The sequence below is a fragment of the Macrobrachium nipponense genome, chromosome 40, assembly GCF_015104395.2.
Source record: "Macrobrachium nipponense isolate FS-2020 chromosome 40, ASM1510439v2, whole genome shotgun sequence".
Lineage (NCBI taxonomy): Eukaryota > Metazoa > Arthropoda > Malacostraca > Decapoda > Palaemonidae > Macrobrachium > Macrobrachium nipponense.
In genome coordinates this window covers 58,551,236-58,567,980 of record NC_061101.1, presented here as the reverse complement: position 1 = coordinate 58,567,980, position 16,745 = coordinate 58,551,236, and the positions used below count along the sequence as shown (strand labels likewise).

The 16,745-nt window shown below is 40.8% G+C and overlaps 1 long non-coding RNA gene across 1 annotated transcript; it reads right to left on the bottom strand.

Moving 5' to 3' along the window:
* Positions 1-249: 249 nt before the first annotated feature.
* Positions 250-16,405, bottom strand: LOC135212183 (uncharacterized). Its single transcript, XR_010313829.1, has 3 exons — positions 14,956-16,405; positions 10,365-10,455; positions 250-3,976 (listed from the first exon to the last, which is right to left on the bottom strand). It is a non-coding gene; the product is annotated as an uncharacterized LOC135212183 (long non-coding RNA).
* Between the last annotated feature and the right edge of the window lie 340 nt (positions 16,406-16,745).

The following is a 16,745-nucleotide window of genomic DNA, read 5'->3' as shown; positions in this document are numbered from 1 at the left end:
TTCAAGAATCCACCAAAACTCGTCCAGGTGCACACCGGTAAGAAACAACTGGACCGAGATAATTTAGAGGTAGCCTTTAAACATTGCTTTGCCACTGGGTGTAGTCTGAAAGAAGCCTGTGATCAGTTCGATGTTAAGATGACCCTGCTCATTATGTTTGTAAGATGATGAACATTAAGGAAGGGAAATATGAGGTGTCCTTCCTCCACATGAAGTCTTTGTTTCCCAAGGACACCTTCTCGTTCCCTACAGTTGAAGATGTTGAAAATGTGGAGGTTTTGCAGTGTAGGGGTGTCCTGACCACTGTGAAGGGCTGCACCCAGAGGCAGGCACCCCTAATAAAGGTCTCCCCTCCACTGAACTCCTTCAACATTTGGTAGGGTAGGATGTAAATAATCTGTACAAAGAATGTAGTATATATTTTATTATCAATTTTTGTACAATAAGTGTAAATTTGTATTAGATTTCTTTAATTTCCCCCATTAGTAAACTAAATACATCTATTTAAAGTAATCTTAGCCATTTAAAACCCCTTCACACCATTAACACACAAATACAGGTAAGTAAAAAAATCTTAGCTGGGTATTCCCCTATACCCTGTACAGTATTACCCAACCATGGAAAACCTGTGCGAAGTAAAAAAAATTTTTTAAATCTGAAAACTGTATTTGCCATTATTTTTAATAATTCACATGGATACCATAGATGGCCCATTTCTTGAAGTTTATTTTGGACATACACTTTACTCAATCTGGCTGAAACCTGATTTCTGCCAAATATTTTTCCACTTATGGTATGGTATTACCTCATCTCACCCTATTGGCTTTGAAAGAAAATTCATTTTAATATTCTATAAATATACTTTGCACTATTAGTGACAGGGTACCCGGCCGTAGCTGTGGGAAACACAGTTTCCCCTGCTCCGGTCAGCAGTAGTAGTCAGTAGTTATCTTATCTCCTTCTGCCCTCCTTCCAGCCTCATTAACATTTTTACCTGAGCCCAGTAGCGTAATTGTAGTACTGGGCCAATATATATATTTTATACACAATGTGTAGTTCATAAGTGTCTTATTTCATCTGCATTCTGTGTATGTCATTGTAGCAGTTCTCTGGTATTATAACAATATTTTACCTTAGAAATAGTGCTAAAGGAACCTATTTCACGGAGCGACACGGCCCCCTCGCCCAGAAATAGATTTTTCCTACGTCAAAATCCCTTTTTTATCTGCAATAAAAAAACTGGAACAAATCCTCCAAGTGCAATTCAACTAATTTTAGTTAAAACTGATTTCCATTGGTTAATCTATGATTGCTATCGGTGACTCTGCACATTTCCAGAGCAAATCTACCCCTGGGGTATTACTGAAACCCTTTTTATGCTTATTAGAGTAATTCTGCAACAAATTTGTCTATTATAAAAAATAAATGCTTAACAAAAAAAGCCCTTCATGCCCTAGCAACCATGTGTATCACAGGTAAATATTTAAAAATTACAATATATACAAATTTCATAATAAAAAAATTCTATTGGCGTGCTAATAATCCCCAAAAACAGATCACCAAACAGGTATTTTTTTTCTTAAAACAAGTTTATACCAGCTTCAGCTACAAACTCCCAGCACCTTATTCATTTCTAGTAATATGAGCTTCATCTGGAGGCAGCACAGCCTTGCATTGTATTTCCTGCATAAGATATGACAATCGGCATCTGTCTCCCAGTCAAGCTGGGTAAAAGCTGATACTTTCTTGATTCAAAAACATACAGCAGTTTATATTATCGAAATTCTTAAATCTAATAGTTGACAATCCAAATGTTCTGTGGCTTTACAAATAATACTTTCCAGTGACTAGATCAGAGCTTCGTGTAAGAGTTCACACCAACAAAATTTCTGAGAAGGAGAAAAGCACTGACTTAGAATTCTCAATATCTTTTCCATTTTATAAACAACAGTAATGTGCCCGTTCACTTCAAGAATTGTCATATAAAACCAGCCATGAAGCCCAGACCTTTGACTATTTTCCTCTTAATGCATCCTCCAGTGTTATCACTTGCTGAACTACACTTAAAATATCAACAACAGAGCAAAGAAAGAATGCTCAATATAGTACATATAGGATTTGGCATTTAAAATAATGGAAATGTGATTCTTGTGCAACAAAACAGCATCTAGTCATGGAGATTCAAGGTAAACATAATACTTGTACATCAATACACCTGACTCAGGGAGACTAGGAAATGTGTTTTGCATTAAACATTTATACATTATTGCGTTATTATAAAAGCAAAGGAATATCTAAAAACCATATCTGAGAGCCATAGCATTTTGAACATTAATCTACAATGTTGCATATAGTGTTTACAAGTCACATGACCAACTAGACACGGCTTGATCTACTGAATTAAATTAATTATATACATTGTGCAGCTGATACTCAAATTTCACAATGCCAAAATTTTCTATGCAAAAATTTTGAACATGGAGATTACATAATTCAAGATTGATCTCACCATCCATGGAAAGCAGTACCAATGTTAGATGCAGTATTCAGTATAGTAGTGGGGTGTATTCTTACTTAAATACACTATGGTACATTCAAGTGTTTTAATACAGCCTTTAAAACTAAAGCTTTTTTCATAGTTGAATGGTGAAGCATAAAGACTTGACAAACCTTGAATCCCAAAGTATCCAAATGAAAAATGAAGAAATAACTTATACTTTTAACTGTGTTTCAGTGTAAGTATTGGTGATATACAGCCTCACATATCAGCAGTAATATGGAAAACTGTGGAAACACAAAAGCTGAGCAATGTCAGTGGGACTTCTACATGGAAAATGCTGTATGGCCTTTGTCAACAACACAGTTGCCATTGATATGACTTGATTACTCACAGCAAGCTGTGCCTTATAGGCAGCTTGGTAAATACTTAATCCAAAAAGCATAAAAAATTTCACAACATTCTTTGTCTTCACAAAAACCTGTACAACTTCTAAGAAACTTGCAATACAAATACATACATGAAAGACTTTCATAACAACAACTGTTACAGGCAGTCCCCAGGCTACATCGGACTCGGCTTATGTCATTCTGGGGTTACATTGCTCTTCAAATATATCCATCAAAAATTGTTTCCCAGTCTGATGGAAGACTGGAACGTTAATAAATATGGCTCCAAAATGGCAGAATGGTAAAAATTTGGAGGATTTTGAAGGAAAGCTCAATCAAAATTCAGGTTACATAATTTTCAAGACACCCAAAGGATTAAAAGTAAGGTTTTCTTACAATTTTCGATGATATCTTGGGTTACACTGTTTTATGGCTTACATCGCAGTATAGAACGTAACCACTGAATTAAGCCAAGGGACTGCCCGTACAATCACATAAATGCATATAACCAGGATTCATTTCATGCCACAAAACATGATTCCTTCATTACTGCTTACTAGTGTACTTGTACTTTACAGTTTAACTGACCAAAGTGCTACCTTCTAGAACTCTAGCGGATCTGGCAGTCACTTCATCATCTGATAATGTAACCTCAATCATTATAAACTTATCTGTACATATAACTAATGGACTTTATTATTATGATATAACAGTACTTTACACTGCATGAATTTCAGCAAATCCAGTTTACACTCAACATGCTTATGCTTTGTGCCCATGAAAAACCTTATTTTTATTATCTGCTAAAATGTCATAGCATCGTGTAATTTTATACTTGACGAATTTCAAATGTCAGCTATGAAATTTTTTTACTATACAGTTTTTTTTTTTATTCAGTCTCATTGCATAAAACTGACATAAGATCTATAAGGCCACAATTTGCTGGTTTGAAGAGGCACTGCACAAACTGTGGAAATGCTTTATCCCTGGTAAATCCATCCATGATAGAGGGCATTTACTAGTCGACCTCTTTTTCCGCTGATCTCTTCTCTTCTGAATGCAGAACTGGACGCAACTCTCAACAATCATGCTGAAAAATAAATAAATCAACTTGAATGCTGTACTATAACTCTTTACTTACTAATGCATTAGTATTTGAAATCAACTTAATGTAGTGGTAAATTTGTGAACAAGATGATCATTAACATGCTAAACATGACAGCACACTGCATTTAAATTAAACGTGATGGCAATGTTCTCTTACACATACATATTTGTTTCTTAATTTGAGCCACAAATGAAAGTAAGAATTTAAAAAGAATTTTCACCTTATTTTCCTGTATGAAGTAAATTTCTGTAAAAACATATCCACAATGTGGGAATTCAATTAATATTTTTTTGCTTTGAATCATTCAACATTTATAGTTACACCACAGACTAAAATCCCATCATGACATGGCATGTTCAGACTGACCAATATACATAGATTTCAGTTCTCTTGAATGTGTTATGCCTCGTCATTTTGCGAAAGACAAAATCAACTAGAACTAACATACCAAAGTGAAAGGTATCTGTGACCTGAGGAAGTACAACAAACTCACTTCTATTTTTGTTGATATGTAAATATTTTGAATCACACATCTCTTAACTAATTTTGTTCATACACGAACAAACCTTCGGTCTCAACAATAAGAAAATGTCTAGCACCTAGCTGGATCCGGTTAAATCGTAGATGAAAGCCAGGAATCTTGTGAGATCTGGCAACATGTGAGTATATTGGGTGAAGAGTGGTCAAGGACCACGCACCTACGCCACCACGTCAGTTTTTTCTTAACCGCCTGAGCAAGAGTTGTGTTTGACCTCTCCCGGCCTTTACCCAGTTCATTGCCCATTTCGATTGTGTTGTGTGTGTGTGTGTGTGTGTGTGTGTGTGTTTGTGTGCTGTTATTATGGCTTCTTCTGCTCCTTCTCGGCCTCGTCAACCGTATGTGCCCCGGAACTTCAGGTTTTCCATGTTCTCGTTTTTTGGCTTCGCTGCGACCGATCCCCACATCATATGTAGTAGGTGTTGCTCTAATGTTTGTACAATAATGAATCCTTGCACGGAATGCTGTGCGTGGCCTAAAGAGCAGTGGAAGCTGTTTTATAGCAGGAGGGAGCATTGTAGGATTTCTACTCTTCCTACGTAGGAGGGTTTTTCTTCTCCTCTTCCCGATGCTTCATCTCCTGCTGCAGTCACACCCCATAGTAGTGTTGTACCTTTGACCCCTTCCTTTTCTTCCATTGATTTGTTGTTGGAAGTATTGGGAGGCCCTCAGGCTGATTTTTGTAATGCCGCCCCTTCTTCTTCGGGAGTTAATTTGATTCCTGAGAGGGAGGAGGCTTTTCATCATTGTCTTTTATTGCAGAGTCGTCTTTTATTGCAGAGTCGGAGGCATCCAAGATGGCGGTGCTTTGGAAGTCGATGGGCCTACGGGGTTCTCCGTCCTTGGAAGGTTTGTTGATGCACTTCATGGATGCTCGCTACCCACCTCCTCATGCTGTCCAGGTCCTATCCCCTCGTCCTGGCCTTGTCTTCGTTGGTAGGCGAGGTCAGCCATTTTGTATTGCTCTACCAGTGACAGTTGCCACTTCTTCAAGTCAGAGGGAAACTGTGGCGTCAGCCCCGCTAGTGACGTCACGGGGTCAGTCATCTTGTATTCCTCCCCCAGTGGCGTCTGCTTCCCGTTCAGATCGAGGGGAAGCCGTGACGTCATCGCCACTTATGATGTCACTTACATCGATGATGTCACTCCCAGTCGTCTCCTCTGTGCTGCCTCAATCATCTGTGTTGTCATCGTTCGCTGCTGTGACATCATCTCTGCCGTCAGATTCGCTGCATTTCCCTTCCATATTGTCAGAGCCTTCTCTTGCTGAGCTGTCTGAGGCTTTATGCCAGGCGGTTCTTAAGAGATTGGACTCTGTTTTGGAAGATAAGTTGGCTGCCATGTCGGCTGGGAGGACTGGAAGCAAACATGTTGCATCGCCCCTACCTCCTGCAAAGAGATTGCGTAAGGAGCCAGTGCTGTCTTCCTCTCCTTCTCCCCCATCTATGCCGTATCGGCATATCAAGCATTGGAAGGCTAAGGACTTTGCTCTTTCTTCACCTGCAAGTGAGGAGCAACACGCCCGTGTTCCTGAGAGTGTTGGTGTTCCGGAAAGTGTTAGTGTATCTTCCCCTGTGCACTCTGCAGTGACTGCATCGTCCTCCACATTGAGTAATGAGCGTGTTGCAACCTCCCCCATTTGTGCACATATTGCAGGAGCTCCCACTTCTCCGTCTCCAGGGCCTATTCGTTGCCGCAAGGATCTCAAGGCACCTGTCAAGACGTCGAAGGTTGTGAGCACGGAGTTTGTACAGCAGGAGTCTTTGCATGCCCCTCTCCCCAGTACTTCCAGGAGTTCAACTCCGAGGGATTCTCATTCGTGTTCCTAGCATTGTGGTTGGTTCGTTGCAGGAGTCAGCGCTTGGATCCAGCTCAGATAGATTAGTTGGTGTTTCAGGCTGTTTGGCCGCTGGTTCTTCCGTTAATTTGAATGAGGATGGCGTTTTAGATGAACTTGCACACCCTTCTCGTCATCGGTCTCCGTTGCCGGAGCTGGAGGAGGGAGACACGTAAGAGTTTTTGGTCTTCCTTTTCAGAAGTTGTTGATCTTATTCGTGGTTTTAACAATTTGGAAAGTAGGACTCAGGCTCGGTCGTTTTACACTCCTTCCTGCTTGGAAGCCTAGCTAGGAGGTACACAGGATCCCGAGTATTCGTTTCAACTTCCCTTGTTGAGGTACATCCAATCGGTCTTGCATAAGGTTAACACCTCTGTTTCAGATCGGGACGGTTCACTTCGCTCTAGGGGCTCTGCCAGGCTGCTACCCCCACCTCTCACGAGGCATAGGAAGTACTATGCTATGAACTCTGCCTGTTTTATGTCACAACATCTTAACCCAGATGTCATTCGCCTGAAACCGGGATTGACTTTGGAGCATGTAAGGTCGGTAGTTCCAATTAACAACATCTTTGAGAGAGAGAGAGAGAGAGAGAGAGAGAGAGAGAGAGAGAGAGAGAGGGCATAATTGGTGGAGGGATGGTCAACGATTGAATTGGCTGTTAGTAAGTTCTGGGTTGTCTGCTGGTGCTGTTGGAGTTTAGAGTTCTGTGTTTTGAGTTAGTCTTTAGTCTTTAGGCAGAGCCTGTGAAGATCAGTAGTGTTGGCAGCAGTCTGTGAAAAGTGTTGAAGGCATTGAAAGTCAGTTGTTTTATGTTTTGTTTTGTTGTTGTTTAGTTAATATTGTTTGCCTAGAGTTGTTGTGCCTGTGCTGTTGGGTTTGTTGTGCTTGTGAGTTCCTGTTGGGTTGTATGTGAGTTGTTGTGGTTGAGAGTTGTTGTTGTTGTTGGAGGCTGTTGTGGTTTCTTGGTATGGTTGTGAGTTGTTGAGGGTTGTTGTTGGTGAGGTGCTGTGATTCCCTGGTGGTTGTTAGGGGGGGTGGGGGGGGGGGGGGGTGGGTGTGTGTTGTTGCCTTTTTTGTGTTGTTGTTTTTTGTGTTGGTGTTTGTTTGTGCAGTGGTCTTTTGTTGTGGTTGATTCCTTGTTTGTTGCTGTTTGCTGAGTTGTGGTTGTGGTCCTTGTTTGTTTGCTGTGTTGTTGAGTTGTGGATGTATTCCTTGTTTGTTGTTGGGTTGTGGGGTTGTGATCCTTGGTTGTTGTGTTGTTGTTGAGTTGTGGGGTTGTGGTCCTTGATTGTGGGGTTGTGGTTCTTGGTTGTTGTCTTTGTTGTTGTTAGTGTCTCAGCGACCTCGACCAGCGGACAGCACAGCATAGCCCAGAGTATCTGGAGTTGGGTGAGTACATGTGTTTGTGCTTTTTGTTTTTGCTTTTGTGTAGGTAAGTCAATGCATGTATTCCGTAGTGTAAAGAGGGTGAGTTTGGCAGCTGGATTGGTTAAGTTTATGTGGGGGGGATTTTGCCCGCTTGTTTTTTAAGCTTGTGGTCCCGCCACAATTGTTGTCTCCACAAGATGCCTCAGCGTTGGAATCTACAGCAGCCTCCATGTTGCAGACAGTTTCTTGGCTGGACTTCTGGTCTATGGTCATTGCCAAGATAGCTTCTGACAGGTTCCCAGAAGGGTTGGTGAGTGCATCCTCTCTTGCCAGTTTGTTGCAGTCTGGAGGCAAGGTGTTTTCATATATGGCTCACCTTAGTGCTAACCTTCTCCTGATTAGAAAAGACGCAGCTTCATCCAGGATGGAAAGATCAGTTGACCCTGAGTCCTTGCTGGCGTTGAGGAATGGGGATCTGTTGGAGTCTCAATTTTTGTTCCCTCGGACTGAGCTGGAGGATGCAATAGACTGGCGCCAGGGCTGACACCAAGGACAGATTGGTGCACCAGGTCTCATCCTCAGAGGCGTCCGACTCCTCCTCATCCCCCTACCCAGCAGCAGTCACGAAGATCATCGCCTAGTAGGCCGTTGAGGAGTTCAGTTTCGGCAGGGGCTCCCTGTTCATCCCAGACTAGGTCAGAAGACCAACGTCCCTTTCGCTCTCATTCCTTTAAACCAAGAAGGGGCCCCAGGGGCAGAGGTAAAGGGGGCCGTCAGTAGGTTAGGCGCCTCTCCCTCTCCTGTGCCACGGGTGGGGGGGTGCCTGGTGGGCCATTGGGCCAAGTGGCTGAGTTATGGAACGGAGAAGTGGGTGGTAGACGTCCTTCGGGTGGGGTACCTACTGCCATTCAACTTCTCTCCTCCTCTCTCGGAGAAGCCTCAGCTCAGGAGGGCGTATCCTCCAGATTCTCTAAAGTTATTAGCTCTTCGGGAGGAAGTGCAGAAGGTGCTGGACAAGGATGCGATAGAGGAAGTGGTGCGTCCGTCTCCGGGGTTTTACAGTCACATCTTCTTGGTGCCAAAGGCGTCGGGAGGTTGGAGACCTGTGATCGACATATCCACCTTGAATCACTTCATCAGGAAGACACAGTTCAAGATGGAGACCCCGCGTTCAGTATTGGCAGCTGTGAGGAGAGGCAACTTCATGCTGTCAATACACTTGAGGGAGGCATACTTCCAGATCCCTATTCATTCAATGTCCAGGAAGTTCTTTCACTTCTCTCTCGGGGACAAGGTCTTCGAGTTCAAAGTCCTGTGCTTCGGGCTGACCACAGCCCCTCAAGTGTTCACAAGGGTCTTCTCCAGTTGGGCCCATGCTCGGGATCCGTTTGCATTTCAAGATGATCTAGGCACAGGAGTATTTTTCCTTTACAAGTTTTGACCTGTGCTAACTCCAATTTATCCACTAATTTTCACTAAATCTGCAACTATGTGGCATGAGTTTTGCCATGTTATTTTGTGTATTGTAGTTATAGTTAGACAAAGATCGTGTAATCAGACCACTTAATGTAATCATCCCCACTCCAACCATGTTAGCTGGCAAACCAGACAGAACATCAAGAGTTCTGTAACAAACATCAGCTCACCCTTGGATTCCACAAGCTGACCCTCCGCATAGTTCTGCCCTCAAGGTCCTGATATCAGTATCTCTCCGATCCCAGCATTACCAGGTGCTTAAAGAGATCACCATGAATCTCAAAAGGACTTTGATAGTGAACCCCAATCTAAGCAATGGTATCTGCTCTTTATAAACAAGGTGGTGAAAAAATGAATTACAGAGACTGGAATGCAAGAAGAAAGGTAGAGTAAACTATGGCGTAAAAAGGATTTTCAGGTGCAACAATGTGAACCCTGCAGTTGCACTAATGAGTGGCAACCAGAGAGGCTGGACAGCAAGATGGAAAAAAGATGATAAAATCTGGAAGAGGTTGAAGTAGTAACAAAGAGATAGTATTCAGAATCAAATAGAAAACAGCTTCAACATGAAATATTCTGTGGTGCAACCATGTGACTTCAAAAAGATACTATATCTAATTGACAGGGATATAGCAGAAGTGTTGATCTGCTCTTTTACCACTATTCTACAGTTAACAGTTTTTACCAAAAACTGGAACCAGCCTTGTCTTAAGTGCTCAAGACAAAAGGTATTAATCTAGATGCTTCCATTGAATTAACAACGCAGGGAATGACTGTTTTCAGTGAGGTAGGAAATTTGGAGCACAGATGCCTGATCTTGTCAGGTGGAAATCTTGAGATTCTGGAGTAGTATGTTTGAAGAGCTATTGATAACTGAAGGATTAGGTTGATGTAAAGTAATAGTTTGTACAAAATTACAAAATCTGTTTCAAAAACTATAATTTTTGCTAGAGTATAATATTATTGCCTAGAATAAGTAAAACTCTCTTGGAGTACACTTTTTCCAAAATATTAGTAACAATAATCAGCATTTCTATAAACCAGATTATAAAAGATGAGAACTGAATGATGATTTTTTTTACGAAATGAAAGTTACATAGTCATAAAGTGCTATAACCTCACTCATACTAAAGAGAGATCATTCTTACCTCCCCTTACTTACCTAATTTCTTCTCATTGTCAATTGCGTCATACGACCATCACAGTAGAGACATGTAGGAATTCCCTCCAACTGAAGCACTGCAAAAGTCAAATATTTACAGGTAACATTAACTGAGTTATGAAAACTCATGTATCTCATGAAAATTCATGTATCTAATACGTATTAAGTATTGACTGACCAAGTGATCAACCACCTGATTAAGACATATACAGGGGGTCCTCGAGTTACGACGTTGATCGTTCTTACGATGCATCGTAACACGATTTTCAGCGTAAGTCGGAACATTGAAAAAAACACATGATTTAATGTAAATACCTATCAATAACAACGAGAGAACAATTCCTTACCTTTATTAGTTTTGATTGGCTTGCACACTGGAGAGGAAGCTGCGGTGCTGGAGAGACTGGGGGAGGTTAGTGAGAGAAAAAGAACCTCCAGAAGTTGCTGGAGATGCTGAGGCAGATGATTCTTGAGGTGAGGCAGAACATACTAGTACTGGAGATGCTGAGGCAGTGATTCTTGAGGTGAGGCAGAACATACTACTGGAGATGTTGGGGCAGGTGAGTCTTTAGGTGAGGCAGAACCTACAGAAGGTGCTGGAGATACTGGGGCAGGTGAGTCTGGGTAGCAGAACATTCAGAATGGTGCTGGAGATTGTGGGGCAGGCGAGTCTGGATTAGCAGAGGCAGCTGAGGTAGAGGGTACAGGATCTCCTGCAGGCCTCTCTACCTTCTTACAAAATACTGCTCCAGGTTAGTCGAGAACAGAGAGCGACCTCTTTTCATCCAAGATCTCCTTGTAACACTGCATCAAATCCATGACGCCGCTGGAAACCCTAGTGAACCTTGTCCAAGTTGGGATCCTGAGCCTCAAAAGTTGACAACGCTTGCTGCAACTCTGCAAAACCTCTTATCAAGTCCTGCCTTGTGAAAGCCTTAGGCTCTGGGGTGGGTGCTTCTTCTTCTTCCTCTATTATCTGCTTCTCCAGTTGTATCAGGTCCTCAGCAGATAACTCCTCGCCATGAGACTCCAGCAGCTCTGTAACATCATCAACCTCCATCTCCAAATTGATTTCCTTACTCAGGGCAACAACGTTCTTGACAACTAGCTGAACTGTGTCCTCAAACCCATGGAAATCATTCACAAATTGAGGACAAATTTTCTTCCAGACACCATTCATGTTTGTTTGCTTTAACCTCCTCCCAGGAATTAGCAATGTTCTTTACAGCATCAAGGATGTTGTAGGATTTCCAAAAGTCCTTCAGAGTCAAGTCCTTCTTGTTTCAGTTGCCTGTAAAGCCATAGCAATTGTCCTTCGTAGTAGTAGGCCTTGAACGAAGCAATCACTCCTTGGTCCATAGGCTGTAAAAGGGCCGTGGTATTAGGTGGAAAGTAAACCACCTTGACATTGAGGTTGAAGTCTCCCAGCTGGGCAGGGTGTCCAGGGGCATTGTCCAGCACTAGCAACACCTTAAAGGGGATACCCTTGGAGGCGCAATACCGCTCCACACTTGGAACAAAATGGTTTACGAACCAGTCCTCAAACACTGCAAGTGTCCACCCATGCCTTCTTGTTGGACTTCCAAATTAATGGTAGTTGACCCTTCCAAATGCCCTTGAGTGCCCTTGGATTTGTTTTTCAGCCTGATACACCAACAAGGGCTTCAGTTTGAAGTCGCCAGCAGCATTACCCCCAAGAAAGTAAAGTTAGCCTCTCCTTGCTGGCTTTATGACCGGGTGCTGACTTCTCCTCCTTGGCGATGTAAGTGCGGTTAGGCATACGTTTCCAAAACAAACCTGTCTCGTCTACGTTAAACACTTGCTGAGCAGAATAACCCCCCTCCTTAATTATCTCAGACAACGCTTTAGGAAATTCACTCGCTGCTTTCTCATCCCCACTAGCAGCTTCACCTTGCAATTTAAGGTTATGGTAATTGGCCCGAGCCTTAAATCGCATAAAACCAACCCCTACTAGCCACAAACTCTTCACTTTCACTTCCCTCCCCCTCTTTTTTCAACGCTTCAAACAATCTTTTCGCCTTCTCCTGAATCACCATAAGGCTGACTGGGATACGCCGTTGATTTTGGTCTTCCAACCAAGCACCAATAACCTTTCCATTTCAATTATAGGACCACTACGCTGCTTAGTTATCACTGTCGCTTTCATAGGAGCAGATCCTTTCACATGTTCAACGATGCGCTCTTTATCTTTGATAATGGTAGCAACGGTCGAACGGCTAAGGCCAAGCGAGCGGCCAATGTTTGTTGGCGTTTCTCCCTTCTCAGATCGCTTTATAATGTCCACTTTGTAATTTCCATGGTGATGGCCTTTCTTTTACTTCGATGCACTACCATCAGAAGAGTCCGCCTTGCGCTTGGGAGCCATAACAAAGAGCAAAAAGTTACAAAAACGATACAACACGAGGGAGAGAGAGGCAGTGTAAACAACCAAAATGGCGTATGGGCGAGGAATGAGCGTAAGCGAAGCGACGCCCGTCCTCTCCCCCACAAAGCGTATTCTTCCGCCGTGCGGCTGGAACTAGTTCGCGTTTGTTTACGTTGCTTACGACGCTAAACCGCGTAAGACGGAACGACGCAAAAATATTATTTTTTATATTTTTATGGGGGCGCGTTCGTAACCACGAAACATCGTAAGTCGAGACCAGCGTAACCCGAGGACTTACTGTACAGCATTTTCCCTCTACCTACACATACACTGAATAGTCAGGCATGTTTGATCATTCCCTAAACATCTGATAATACTGAATATACCACACAACTTTGTCCTTGTCAATATTTCTAGCCTAGATTTGTAAAATGGGTTAAAGACCAATCAACTGATCATCCCTTGCCAGACAAATTCAGTAGTGAGGACATACAGAGTTTTTGAAAAGGATGGAAACTCCAAAAGCCTATGGTGTCTTCATAGAAAATGACTTCCTGTATCCCAGCAACCCTTGAGCAGGAAGGGGGTGCAAAGTATTTCCATGAAAAATAGAAATGAAGCTAGCTCAGCAAAAATGAGCATAAATAATATTGGCACATAATGTAGGAAAAGATAGGGAAGTAGTTGAGATAGTACCTACAAGAAATGTGGATATTTTTTGCGTACAAAAACAACTGGTAATGACATGAGAAATACAAATTCTGTTGGGATGGCAGTGAGACAAGACAAAATGGAGTAAGAAATTGATAAAAACAGGATCAAAATGAAAGAATTAGGAAAACTAATCTTGTCTCAGGAAAGAAGGTAATTCGTATATGTACACTCAGCATACTCACTGCAACAAGGGAGATTAGAAGAGCAAGAATTTAGAAAAACTTATATCAGATATAGTGATAAAAGTGCCACACTTAGATGATGTGATGGGAGTACGTATATACCGCAACTCTAAAGAGAGAAACTGCATAGGAGAAGCAGTACACATACTGAAATTCAGCTACAATCGAAGAAGTTAATAAATACAATGCTTAAGAAACAGAGAGAAGCTGATAACTTACAAGATTGGAGGTGCTGAAACACACTGATTTTATTATGATCAGAAGTGCATACAATTTCAAAGAAAAGAGTTGTATTATCATACCAGGTGAGTCGTACCTATCAACACAGACCACTGCAGGCTGGTCAATAGTAAGGGATAGAAAGATGATAAAAAAAATGACAGGAAAACTGAAAAATTAAGTAAATAAAGAAGTAGCAAGAAAAATTGCCTGCAAATAGTATAGAATAAAAAAATTGGTAAGTGGAAACTGCTGAAAAAGGTAGCAAAAGAAGTATGTGGGGATGACATCAAGGAAAGTTTACAGAAAAAGACTGGTGGAATTAAGACGAACACAGGTGATTTGAAGACAGAACATTAAACCTCTTACTGATGACAGGAATGGAGGAGACTGAATAAATGGATCATGTAATTTAGTCTTTAAAGCCAAGCAGTGGGGTACTTTCAGCCATTCAGTACTTCAGACATTGAAAAGAGGGGGTTTGAGACAATGAATAGGAAAACAAAGATACATATCCAGAAAATAAACTAAATGAGGCAGCACAAAATTCATGGCTAAAAGAAATGTGCTTTCATAAACCCAAAGGACAATAAAAGTTAATGCTAAAAATCTCATGCTCATAGGATTGCTGAACAAACAAGACAATTCTGCAGAAAACATGGGATAAAACTCAAAAGTCATATACATTAAAATACAACCAGGAAATTAACATAATTAATTTGCTAAGAGCAGAACACTAAACATAAAGACAGAAGCAGTGACAGGAAGGGATAAAAATTCACTGTTTACAGGAAAATTTAATCAGCAAGGTCCCAAGAGACGCTACAGACCAGTAGAAAAACTGACATTATGTTATGGGATGGTGCACCAGCCAACAGTAGATGGAAAATAGGCTCATTAATATTTTTTCTGTCTCATCACCAAGTTTTTAGTAAAAAAATAACCAAATAAAAATAATAATACTATGTATAAACACATGCAATGTACTGTTCATCAAATTTTTATTAAAAATATGGATATCATATACGTAGTTCTTAAATATGAAGAACTTTCCAGAAAAATAAGAAAATACATACCAGCCGCTAAATTATGCGTGAATGATTTGCATCGTGAACACATGATGAGTGGTTTGGTTACAAGAAGAGTTCTACAACATCGTGGCAAGTATGACCTGAAAAAAATTTGTATTAAGAAATAACCTCATTTTCTTATTTCTGATCATTATTTGAAATTTTCATTTTCTCTAAACATACAAAGCAAAATATTTTATATGTAAGCATTCCCAGTGTGAGATGAGAACCTGAGAATAGTCATTGAAGTTTGGTTACATGGCAGTTAATTAGTGAGGGAGGGATATGCAGTCTTACCTGACATAACCAAGTAGTACTTCTTCCTTTGGCATCAGTAACATTTGGAGGAGTGTTTTAAATAAGCATGTGAAACCAAACCTGCATTAACGCCCAAAACGTTTCCTAAGCTGATAAATTTGGGACAGGAGAACTTAATGAAGTGACTAACGGTCTCACTGAGATACCTACTTCATGTATTTTGGAGAGGTTGTACATGTATGGAGCTTAGGCATTTTCATATAGCAGTCCCTGCACACCAGAGGCATCGGTTAATGGCATTTCAGCGTTACAAGGCTTATCCTTAACTGGATTTTCGGCGGTAGTTAATGATTTTCAGCGCCAGTAATTGGTTTATCATGAACTGGATTTTCAGTGCCAGTAAGCGGTTTATACACATTGGTAAGTGGTTTACTGACATCAGTAAGTGGTTTATCAATACCGATCTCCAGTTAGCAGCGCTGATATGTGGTTAGCGGTGCCGATATCCTGTTAGCGGCACCATTAAGTGGTTTATCAGTGCTATTACTGTATAGTCGATTTCTGGTTAGTGGCCCTTGGCCGGGAATGAAACCCCCGGAATTAACCGGGGATTGCCTGTATCTATTTGTTAGTATGGAAAATTTTCTTTTTATAGGGAAACATTAAAATTTGAATGCCACTTTGAAATGTCAGTATCCCTATCCATAATTTTCTAAGAATTTTCTTCTGCAAGTGCTTGGTTTATTCTACGCTAATAATCTGATGCATTATTAATAACTACGATGGCATTGCCTTTATCTGATTTCAGTATAGTACTTTAAAATCTTAGTATTTTGCTAAATGTGACAGAGCTGCATTAGGTTTTCAGGTAATATGTTCAGTTTCCCAGCGGCCCTTCCTATAACTAGTCCCCTAAAGATATGTGCTAAATCCTTATGTTTTTAAACGTTGAACAAATTAATTTTGTTATGAAATCTATGAAAAAAAATCATACCCTAGTCCTAAAAAAAAATTCAGACCAAGGCCCAGTACTATGATTTTATCCTTAGATAGGAGCCTACTTCAGATACTCTAAACATTCTTAGTCCAGATGTATTTGTTAGAAGTAAAAGAATTGTACTGTAATGATCAACAAAAAAGAAATATGTATGCATTTTGTTACCGCTGGACAAACCACATTAAAACTATTGACTAAAAATCATGAACTCATCAAATATAACAATATGTATAATAAAAATCTTTAACATCAAGACAATTCATGCAATTGAAAATCATGAAACAAAAGTCAAACTAAAATAACTTATGGTAATGATAAAGAATGTAACATGGAAGAAATCTGCATTCTGTCACCTACACATAACCACAGCAAAACACTGGGCTCCAGTATCAAAGTTATAACTAAAATTGAGATGGTATGAAATGTCATATATGCACTAAGAAGAGGAAAAAATTAACTGAACAATTGCAAGGATGAACAATAAACATCACAGAAATACACATTTTACTGCTAACCCACATTTGCAAGTTAGATTTTCTGT